This window comes from Schistocerca piceifrons, chromosome 2 (genome assembly GCF_021461385.2).
Source record: "Schistocerca piceifrons isolate TAMUIC-IGC-003096 chromosome 2, iqSchPice1.1, whole genome shotgun sequence".
NCBI lineage: Eukaryota > Metazoa > Arthropoda > Insecta > Orthoptera > Acrididae > Schistocerca > Schistocerca piceifrons.
In genome coordinates, this window is record NC_060139.1 from 230850321 (window position 1) to 230860665 (window position 10345).

At 41.4% G+C, this 10345-nt stretch overlaps 1 pseudogene; it reads right to left on the minus strand.

Annotated features, from left to right (window-relative positions):
- Window positions 1–3477: 3477 nt before the first annotated feature.
- On the minus strand, window positions 3478–3595 carry LOC124778905 (annotated as a pseudogene).
- Window positions 3596–10345: the final 6750 nt, after the last annotated feature.

Genomic DNA, 10345 nt, shown 5'->3' on the forward strand with positions numbered 1-10345 from the left:
CACTTTACAAGAACACCCTTCAATAATTCACAATACCTGGTTTTCTTTCACTGAGCAATGCGGCCGAAGCCACGACGGTTAAATTGCTAGTTTACTATAAAACTTTTTGTACGGAAGAATCAAGCAAAAATAATACGTATAGAACATAATAGGCTGTACGCTATATTATATCACTTTAAAAAAAAGTTGATGAAGTTCCTTTAAACTAGGTGTTCTACTACATTGTTGCGGTAAAACTGAACAAGTCTGAATATATTTTGTAATACAAATTTACCATCATTTCTTTGACGTTTAAAAAAGACAAAACTGATGAAATGACTCTAACTCTCTTCATAGGAATTTCTCTTGACACATACACTGACTATAAGTTTATTATTATACCGATATCGGACTGTGGTTGTCGCATGGCGTTCGACTGCTAGCCCTACGGTTCTTGGCCAACCTTCCTACAAATTTACAGCAAAACCAAGCAGATTCGTGCTTATCTACTAGGCTCCATCATCACTTGTGGTCGTACCAACGCAGTTCATTAAAACTTGGGGTATTGTCCTGTTAGTGAATAATGTAAGTGGATTTGATTTACTGGGACATCAGTAAGTCCTCCAGACCGTTGAGTCTTGCTGCACAAGCGCTTTTAGTACACGTAATCAGTTAATCTTCGCTTGGATATATTCGTTCAACGGTGTCATTTCTTTTGTCAATTGAGACACAAAAAACCGATATTGGGGGACATGTCCCTCCCCCCCCCCCCCCCCCACATCCTCCTGCGGTGACGTCCATGTGTCAATCACCTTAATGGGTTCGGGTCCTTGCAATGTTGCCGACTGAACAAAGACTGCTTATTTGTGGTGATGCACTAACAAATGTGGCTGGGTAAGGGTCCACCTTCCCAGAAGGTTTTGCTGGTGGTAGACAGTAGCGGCTGCTGTGTAAGAGCACAAGAGCACATTAACACCCTAACTTTAGACGCCTTGCGGATTCAGTGGTAATTTTTCTTTGAATGTTGTTAAACTTAACATAGATGAGGTAATGTGAAATACATGGTACTAATATCTGCCGCGCTACTGCTCCTCTGCACTCGGTGAAACTTGGCAACAGGATCGGGAGTACATCTTCAGTTATGCACGTTATAAGGAGCTTCTACGCATGCCGAGCTGGCATGACATAGTTGCCTTGTGGGTCAAATAACAGGGATGTGATTAAGAACTTGCACGGTTTGTGTCGTGCGTAGCTACGCCTTACCACTCAACTACAAGTTTACGTCTATGCCACTAGGTGGTAGCACACTCCTGCGGACTTCGATCTTCGTTCATTTGGCAGTTGGTATGAATTCCATTAGATAATAGCAGACTCAGATATGTCAATTAACTCCTTATATCGAAAAATTATATTGGACGTCATTGTTACATTGCTATAACAATTATTAAAATTATTGGCAGTGGCTGCAGTTGAATAACATCGTTCATACTCATTACTGTTGTACAGCAGTTGCTATTTCATTCTTTCAAGTTTATCTGAGTCAAAAAATTTGCGAGCATCTAAAATGTATACTCACGAGCCGCCACGGGTGATAGACATTCTTCTCATACTGCTAATATAAACGCATTCCACGCAGTGGCACCGGGGGCGGATATCGAGGTTGCATCTCACTAATGAACACTCTTAAAATCTTTAAAACTGGATACATGTCAAGTATCGATTCGAATAAGACAAATAAAGGACTCAGAGTCATTAATCATCAAATTGCAGTATATAATAGTATTATAAATTATTACACATTAGTGTCTAGTATTACACACTAAATTAGGATATCGTATTATACTCTATATACATTAATATACAGCCTTTAGAAAACTATTTGCTAAAGCCATCTACAAACGCTAAAATCTTCATTCTAACTTTTAACAGCCGCAAACTCTGATATCACATGTTCAAAATTAATATTTTGTGCTGTCTCGTGTTCGATACACGGCAAGATTAATTTAGCCTTGTGTGGCTCATTGTTGATCGTAAGAATTTTTTAATTAATTATAATTTACTAAAGCTCCTCTCACATGAAGCAACTGATACGCAAACCGTCGTAAACAACTTTAGAACGAGCATGAGGTTTGGAAAAGAGTCCTTAAAAACCCGTTCCACGATAAATTTCAGAAAGTCAAGACATAGCCAACCAGAAAATATAACATTTGCCGCTTTTATATGTTTTCTCAGCCTTGGAATTTCAGAGAGGAGTTCTCCTTCTGACACTTCATCAAAAAACCAGTGAAGTTTGAAAAAGCTAATTTCAACTCCTCATTGTTGGCCAAAAGCAAAGTATGTGGCTGCACAACCTCAAACAGTGGGGCGACATGTTAAATGCACTTTGATCTAGTTCGGAGTGCAATACTGAATCGCTCAAGACATTCCAACACATCCTGTTGATGCACTAATCGCAGTGTGATTCCTGTATCGGTGGCCAGTTCACAGCCATTCATTTTCTATGACAAATTCATCCTTCTACTGGAATGTTGTATTCCTTCGATTTTTGTACTGCCTTTTCTACAATATGACCTCGTTTTTGTTCGGTTTAAAGACGAAGTGCTTCTCTCTACTTTTGTAACCGATCAAGACTTTGGAATGCAACCAGAGTGCAATTTACATCTCTCAGTACGTCATTCCAAAAGTAAATATAGCATAGAAATGTGAAATTACATAAAGCAGGCATAAGATTTTTTGCAGCACCTCTGGTGTCCAAATTTTCTTTTTGGCCTCATAATTCGTGAATTGCAGCGACAACCTCGTCACAATGTTTTGCCAGTGCTGTTATTGCAGCATAATGAGCACTCCAACACATTTTTGAGAGTCTTTTAACAAATGGTTTGCTATGTTTACTAAGAATATCCCAGCGGCTAAGGGAGACAGAGAAAAAATGGAAAAATGATTCCTACTTTTTCGAAAAATGTTACACAAGATGTATTTTGTGCAATACATCCACCAAAGACGGCCTTAATAACAGCTTGTACTCCTCCATACACGCTCTGATAACAGCTGCATTCTCATAACCTTGGGAACCGCACACCATACCGTCTAAACCGTCGTTTTCAGGCTTCTTAAGAACCTAGTCTCTTAGATCAGCGGCGTGTTTTCCTTTCAGGAGAAAAAATCCAAGGAATACTTCTTTTCCTTCCACTTTTTATTATTAATTTTCACGAAACGAATCACTTCAGATCAATATGTGAAGTGTCATCTGTGCTATCAAACACAATACCAGAACATTTACTAAAACTAAATTCTCCCCGAACAGGCCATGAAGGTCCAACGGTACCGACCGGCCGCCGTGTCATCTTCAGCCCACAGGCGTCACTGGAAGCGGATATGGAAGGACATGTGGTCAGCACACCAATCTCGCGGCCGTATGTCAGTTTCCGAGACCGGAGCCGCTACCTCTCAATCAAGTAGCTTCTCAGTTTGCCTCACGAGGGCCGAGCGCACCCCGCTTGCCAACAGCGCTCGGCAGACCGGATGGTCACCCATCCAAGTGCTAGCCCAGCCCCAAAGCGCTTAACTTCGGTGATCTGAGGGGAACCGGTGTTACCACTGCGGCAAAGCCGTTGGCTACCAAGACATTTACACGATTTAATTTCGCTGATAAGCTTAAATTTTACGTCGTTCGCTAAAACATATATAAATTCATTCTGCACTTCTGGCGACAAATATGACAGTTTTTGAGATTTATCATGTTCCAAGTTCAAGTTGTATTCTTTCAACACTACATCACACGTTGACAGTAGATTCTCTGGTTCTAAGAAATTGCCTCTACTTGTAGAACGTTGTTCTTCATCAAGTCCACGAAATGCTAGGTTTTGCTTAGCCAGAAACACAGTTATATACAGTAACCTTGGTAAAAGATGATTCCACTTCAGTTTTTCAGTGCCATTAATTGCAACACTACGTCATCTGTCGCTTTATGCAATTTTAGTCTCATTTCCAAAGTTTTCCACTTTTCAAGATTTTCCAGGTTTTCATTTGCAGTTTCGGCCACATTAGGATTCAGTTTCCACCACTTCTGAAATCGAATCACAGATGTGGCTCTTTCATTAGTGCTACTGGTGACTACAAACAAACGACATCAGAGGCATCCCAGGCTGCAGAATTTTTTCGCCAGTAGGTATCACCTTATAAAAACATTCCTTTGAAAGATACCGCACAACACCTTTGGTTTTCGATCGGTGCCTAGATACAGGGCCAAATGGCTTTACCGCAAATCACGTTTTGTTTTTGATCTGTGCTTAGGTACAGTGCCAAATGGCCCTTCTCTATTTGGAAAAGTTTGCTTCCTTTTTTTATGATTGCAATACGAAATTATCACGAATAGGTACGCTCCAATGAGAGACATCTCTCAAATCCTGCAGTGATTTATTTGTATTATTACAGTCTTTGATAGGAGTAACATTACCAGTATTATCACAGTCATTTTCAGTATTTTTTCTAATTCGTCTCCTTGATGAGTTATCATCATATCTGTCTTATCGCTGTTTCCTTCTCAAGATGAGCTGATGTTATTATCCTTACATCACCGTGAGAATCAGTTTCTTTTGATGCACTTTGGCTATCATCAGTTTTTGAAGATGGGGCCAGACATTCTCTGAAGTGGAACAGTTTTAGCTTGTTTTGTTTTTCTCTGCTGAAATCCACTTCATCTTTTGGATGTATGAACTCCTCGAGGCATACTTATTAGATCTTTGACACACGTACCTAAAAAAAGTATTCTCAATTAGTGTAGCCGACCTCATATACATGTTAATTTGTGAGGAAAAAACGTGCTGAAAGGCAGTGACAAAGAGATACTATTTAATATTTTCAATAGTTTCAAGGTTAATCTCATCTGTACATTTATTTCATCATCCCCTCTCAGATGTGTGTGTGTGTGAAATCTTATGGGACTTAACTGCTAAGGTCATCAGTCCCTAAGCTTACACATTACTTAAACTAAATTAGCCTAAGGATAAACACACACACACCCATGCCCGAGGGATGACTCGAACCTCCGCCGGGATCAGCCTCACAGTACCCCCTCTCAGAAACGTATAAACGAGGTTCTATGTATACGGTTCGACTATCCGCATAAACTAGTTTTCCGAACACCCATTTTCCCCAATTATTTCGAATAATCGATGCTGTACTTAGTCCAGCAGAATGGTTGCTCTCCTAACAGCTTATTTCCACAGAACAAAATGAAATATTCCTTACTACGCATGTTTGCAAAGCGTAACACTGCATAATAAAAATAATACGGTAACATTACGACCAGTTTTAAGTTACACGAGATGATATATGACATGTTTGTGCTTGTGTAGCATAAGTTGCATACATAAACCTTAACAGAGGTAGTACGAGCAACACGAACGAGCTGACCACGCTATGGTTAATTGGCAAGTGATTTTTACCACTTCGGTTATGACTTATGTTTGTGACACGCTGCCCACGCACAGATATGTCAGAAATATTTCTGACGGAACTTTTGAAAATAGAGCTTATGCTAACCGAAAACAGAAAAAAATCTTTTCAAACGGAACTGGTGGTTATATTTTTCAGCCTGAATTTGTCACAGTACCTGAAGCGACGGCAATCATGTATACAACATTGATATATATAAACATCCTATCCACTTAACTTGGTTTTAGTTTCTTGCACGATATTTCTTCAGCTGTTTTATAACACGCTGTTCAAATAACAGTGTTGTGAATGACGCGAGTGAAGCAAAAGTTTCATGATTACTGCTGAAACATCAATATTGGTCATATTCTCGATGGCGTCCCTAGCGGGTAGGATAAGAAATTAATGTTGCGGGAGGAGAGAGTGCCAGGAGAAGTGTTCTTCATAGAGTGGTGCTACCTCGTGGAGCATTTGGAACGGTTTCTAGTCGACTACACCACCCAGCGAAGTCACCGCAGAGCTATCACATGCCTGTACTCGACCCTGTTTCAAGTCAAATGGGCCGCGCTGTACGCCAGAGAGATGCCTTGAGAATGTAATTTATTTCATTCTTAACTGTTCCATCATTCACTTTTCGAATTTTTTTGTAAAATGTCGTCATGTAATATTAACAATTTTTGTTAAGAAAATTAATCATCGTTTGACCTCTCTGGTTTCGCACTGAAAGTCCAAAATTTCCAATGAATGGATGATCTGTTGACTCCTGTCCTATCTTGGAATTAAAGTCGCAACTAATGAAGACAATGTGTTAATTTCTGATTATGTTACTGTTATCCTGAAGTATCATAGAAGTTGCCCAGACTTGACGATATAAATCGCTTCTCATTTAAGCCTCGTCTCACTGATTCCGAATATGTCCCATTTGATGTTCTGCTATTCGTCTTCCAAACAGCTGAAATGTTCTTCAACTCACATGTTGCGAATATTATATGCCGCAGCATAGTCATTTTTGTTCAAGTTGTTACAATTTCTTTTGTGTTTATTTTCTTGTTTAATTTGATTAGCTGATTTTTGTCCTCATCCCCAATCCCTCCCTCAGGGTCCAAGTGGAAGACGACTGGCAGGACTATCCATAAATCCGTAAGAGTACGAGGGGCTGGAGATCTCTTCTGAACAGCACGTTACAAGGCATCCAAGATACGCTCAATAATGTGCATGTCTAGGGAGTTTGGTGGCCTGGAACTGCCCCAGTCCATCGGAATGCACAATGGACATGAATGGGTACAGGTAAATGGAAATGAGCGTTTGGCGTCATTGGCCGGGAGGCCCCTCGCGGGGCAGGTCCGGCCGCCGGATGTGTCACCTGTCAGAGTCGTTTCTAGACTTATCAGGGGCCCCATACCACTACAACTGCACATGGCCCACACCGCTACAGAGCCTCCACCAGGTTGAACAGTCCCATGCAGACATGCAGGGTCCATGGATTCATGAGGTTGTCTCCGCTCGATACAGTTTGAAACGTGACTCGTCTTACCAGGCAACATGTTTATAGTCATCACCTCCAATGGTGGTGTTGACGGGCCCAGTACGATAAGCAGAAAGAGAGAGAAGAGAGAGAGCGGGAGATATTTATGCGTGCGTATGAGGCTTCCGAACCTGCTCTGATCTTATTGCCGAACCACTTCGCCTGCCATCGAAGTTAGGCGTGATCCGAAGATCACCGAAGTTCTTCGTCTGCCTTTTCGTTTAGCAGTTGTTTATTATTCTGCTGGTTGTCAATAATTGTGACTGGAATGATAGCACGCTGTTAAGAGATGCTTTAATTTGGAATGTAAGTAAATACGCTGTTTACAGACTGAGATTTTCACTCTGCAGCGGAGTGTGCGCTGATATGAAACTTCCTGGCAGATTAAAACTGTGTGCCGGACCGAGACTCGAACTCGGGACCTTTGCCTTTCGCGGGCAAGTGCTCTACCATCTGAGCTACCCAAGCACGACTCCCGCCCCGTCCTCACAGCCTCACTTCTGCCAGTACACAGTTTTAATCTGCCAGGAAGTTTCAGATACGCTGTATAGTTTGTCTAATATTAATAACAGAAGATTATCGTTTTGGCGCGCATCTTCCGAATGCAGCAGCCAATCGCAGAGAAGGACTACAATTCAGTAGGTCTTTCTCACGATACCCGTGCCTAAAAAACCATGTGTCATCGGTACTCACACCACATTACATCATCTTTCCACTGCTGCCTTCTCAACTGCTCTGAGAAGAGCTTCTTGTATCTGAATATAATGGCTGTAAAGCCAGAAATATTACACCAGTCGGGGCGTAAAGCTTTGTCTTGCGGTCATCAAGGGTACACGAGTGGTCCTTCGGCTCCGAAAGCCCATATCGATGAAGTTTCGTCGAATGGTTCGCACGCTGACACTTCTTGATGGTCCAGCATTGAAATCTGCAGCAATTTGGGGAAGGGTTGCACTTCTGTCACGTTGAACAATTCTCTTCAGTCATCATTGGTCCCATTCTTCCAGATCTTTTTCCGGGCGCAGCGATGTCGGAGATTTGATATTTTACTGGATTCCTGATATTCACGGTACACTTGTGAAATGGTTGTACGAGAAAATCCCCACTTCATCGCTGTCTCGGGATGCTGTGTCCCACCGTTCGCGCGCCGACTATAACACCACTTTCAAACTCACTTAAATGTTGATAACCTGCCATAGTAGCAGCAGTAATCGCACGAGACAGTGGTTGTCTTATATAGGCGTGCCGATCGCAGCGCCGTATTCTGCCTGTTTACATATCTCTTTATTTGAAGACTGTACCAGTTTCTTTGGCGCTTCAGTATATTACACCTCGATAATTCTCATATTAATTTTATGATAGCCTAGAGGCATCGTTCGTATGAATGGTTCGTGTGGGACTAAATAACGTTCTGTGCCATCTGCAAAGTGTTGCATAGAACATTAGCACCACTCATAGCTTGGTTCATTCTTTCTTATCCGTACTCCAAGATCAAAAGGTCTTCAACACAGACTTTTTCATTTTAATTGGTAAAACATTAGAAGTGATCAGTATTGTAATACAATGACAGAAAAAAATCACAAAACGAAGGAGTTGTGCAGCATAAACAAAAGTTGGTAGGCATGTTTCTACATCTGAAAGTTGATGTCTATTCAAACGTCGCGCCAGTCGCAAATGAGTGGCGCTAGTAGGATGAGAATCAGATTAGCTTTAAATACACGCTGCAGCGGTCGTGGGCGTGTTACTCTTGAGATTGGACGTGGTCATCTGATATTAGTCAAGAATCCCTTTAAGGCGAGAAGGACGCTATTACCAACACCTCAGTGAGTTTGAATGTGGTTCTATAGCACAGCTACGAGAAGCTAGACGTTCCTTCTGCATATTGCAGGAACGCTTGGTTGAAATCTAATCTCTGTACATGACTGCTGGCTGCTGTGGTCACAAGAGCGTAGAGTCGCAAGAAGACCGGGCTCTGGACGGCCACGTGGTACCAACGAGAGGGAAGACCATCCTGCTGAACGTATGGCTCTGTCGCATCGTAGTACACCTGCCGCAGCAGCATGTGCACCAGTTGGCACCACACTGACACAACGAACTGTTACAAATCAGTTCCTTCAAAGGCAACTCCGAGACAGACACCGTGCTTAGCGTGAATACCAATTCGGATGATATTCTTCCTGTTGGTAATACAACTGAATCTTGGAATCAAGGCTGCATATATTTAGCAACTGTGTGACCTGCGAGTTATATCCTGGATGGTACGGAATTATCCTGCTAAATTCACTCGATTTTCCACGTAATTTCCATGGAATAATTTTTATGATTTTTAATTAAGGTTATCAATTCATGGTTTTGAGTCCACGTAGAAACTGCAACTAATTTCGGCCTGGCAATGCGATTTACCTGTCCTAACCACCACTGGGGCAACAAGTAAGAGACAAATAACACAGCTTTTTTCTAGATCTGGGGTAAGATGGTTGCTTGTGAAGTGAAAACTGCTTACGCTCAGGGTTCGCTCTCACTGAAGGCCAGATGTTTAGTCATTCTGTTACTAAGCTACAAGCAGCCACGTGGAAGAGCAATACAGAAATCTTAAGAAAATTTCTCCATCAGAAGCCGTGTTGCTTCTTCCAGTGCCTCATAGAATAAGGGTAAAAAAACTTGTGGTGCCTCATCACTGAAACTGCCTCTTTCCACTTCTGTAGACATAATTTTTGCCTTTTGTTAATAAATAATTATATTTTCGAAATGCCACACTTCCACATACTTGTGAATGTCACAGACTGTCTCAAAGCCCAAAGAAATTCATGCTGACATAAGCACACTCGTTAGTTACAGATACTTTATGTTTTATTAAATTAGACTTTCATTGTAGGGTATTATGGTAAGTTCTATTGCATTTCCGTCAGTATAGTGCATATTCAATGGCACTTTAATTAATTTATTGAACACATCAGAGACACGTAAATAACTAACAATATATTCTCTCACATTACCTAAAACAGTAGTTGACTGATTCCACATCTATAGAAGCTCCCTAGTTCTGAGTTAAAGATGTCATCAATCCAGGTTTGAAGTGCATTTTCGCCTGAAAACAAATTTTCTTGACTGTTGTTCTATAAAGACTGAAAAAGGTAAACATTTGGTGGCATACTGTCGGAATAATAAGAGAGTGAGGGATGACTTCCCTTACAACCTCCTGGATGGTTTTGCTTTTGAAATCAGCAGATTGTGTATCAAGTAGTAGCGACACAGGACGCAGTTTTGTGGGTAATTTTTGATGCAGTGTGGCTGAAAGGTGTCTCCGTTGTTGGCAACAAATACCATCTGGGATGGAGACAGCTCTTGGGAAGAGCTCATTGATTCACCCAGCTTTCTTGAGCCACGAGATGAATAATATTATGTTCA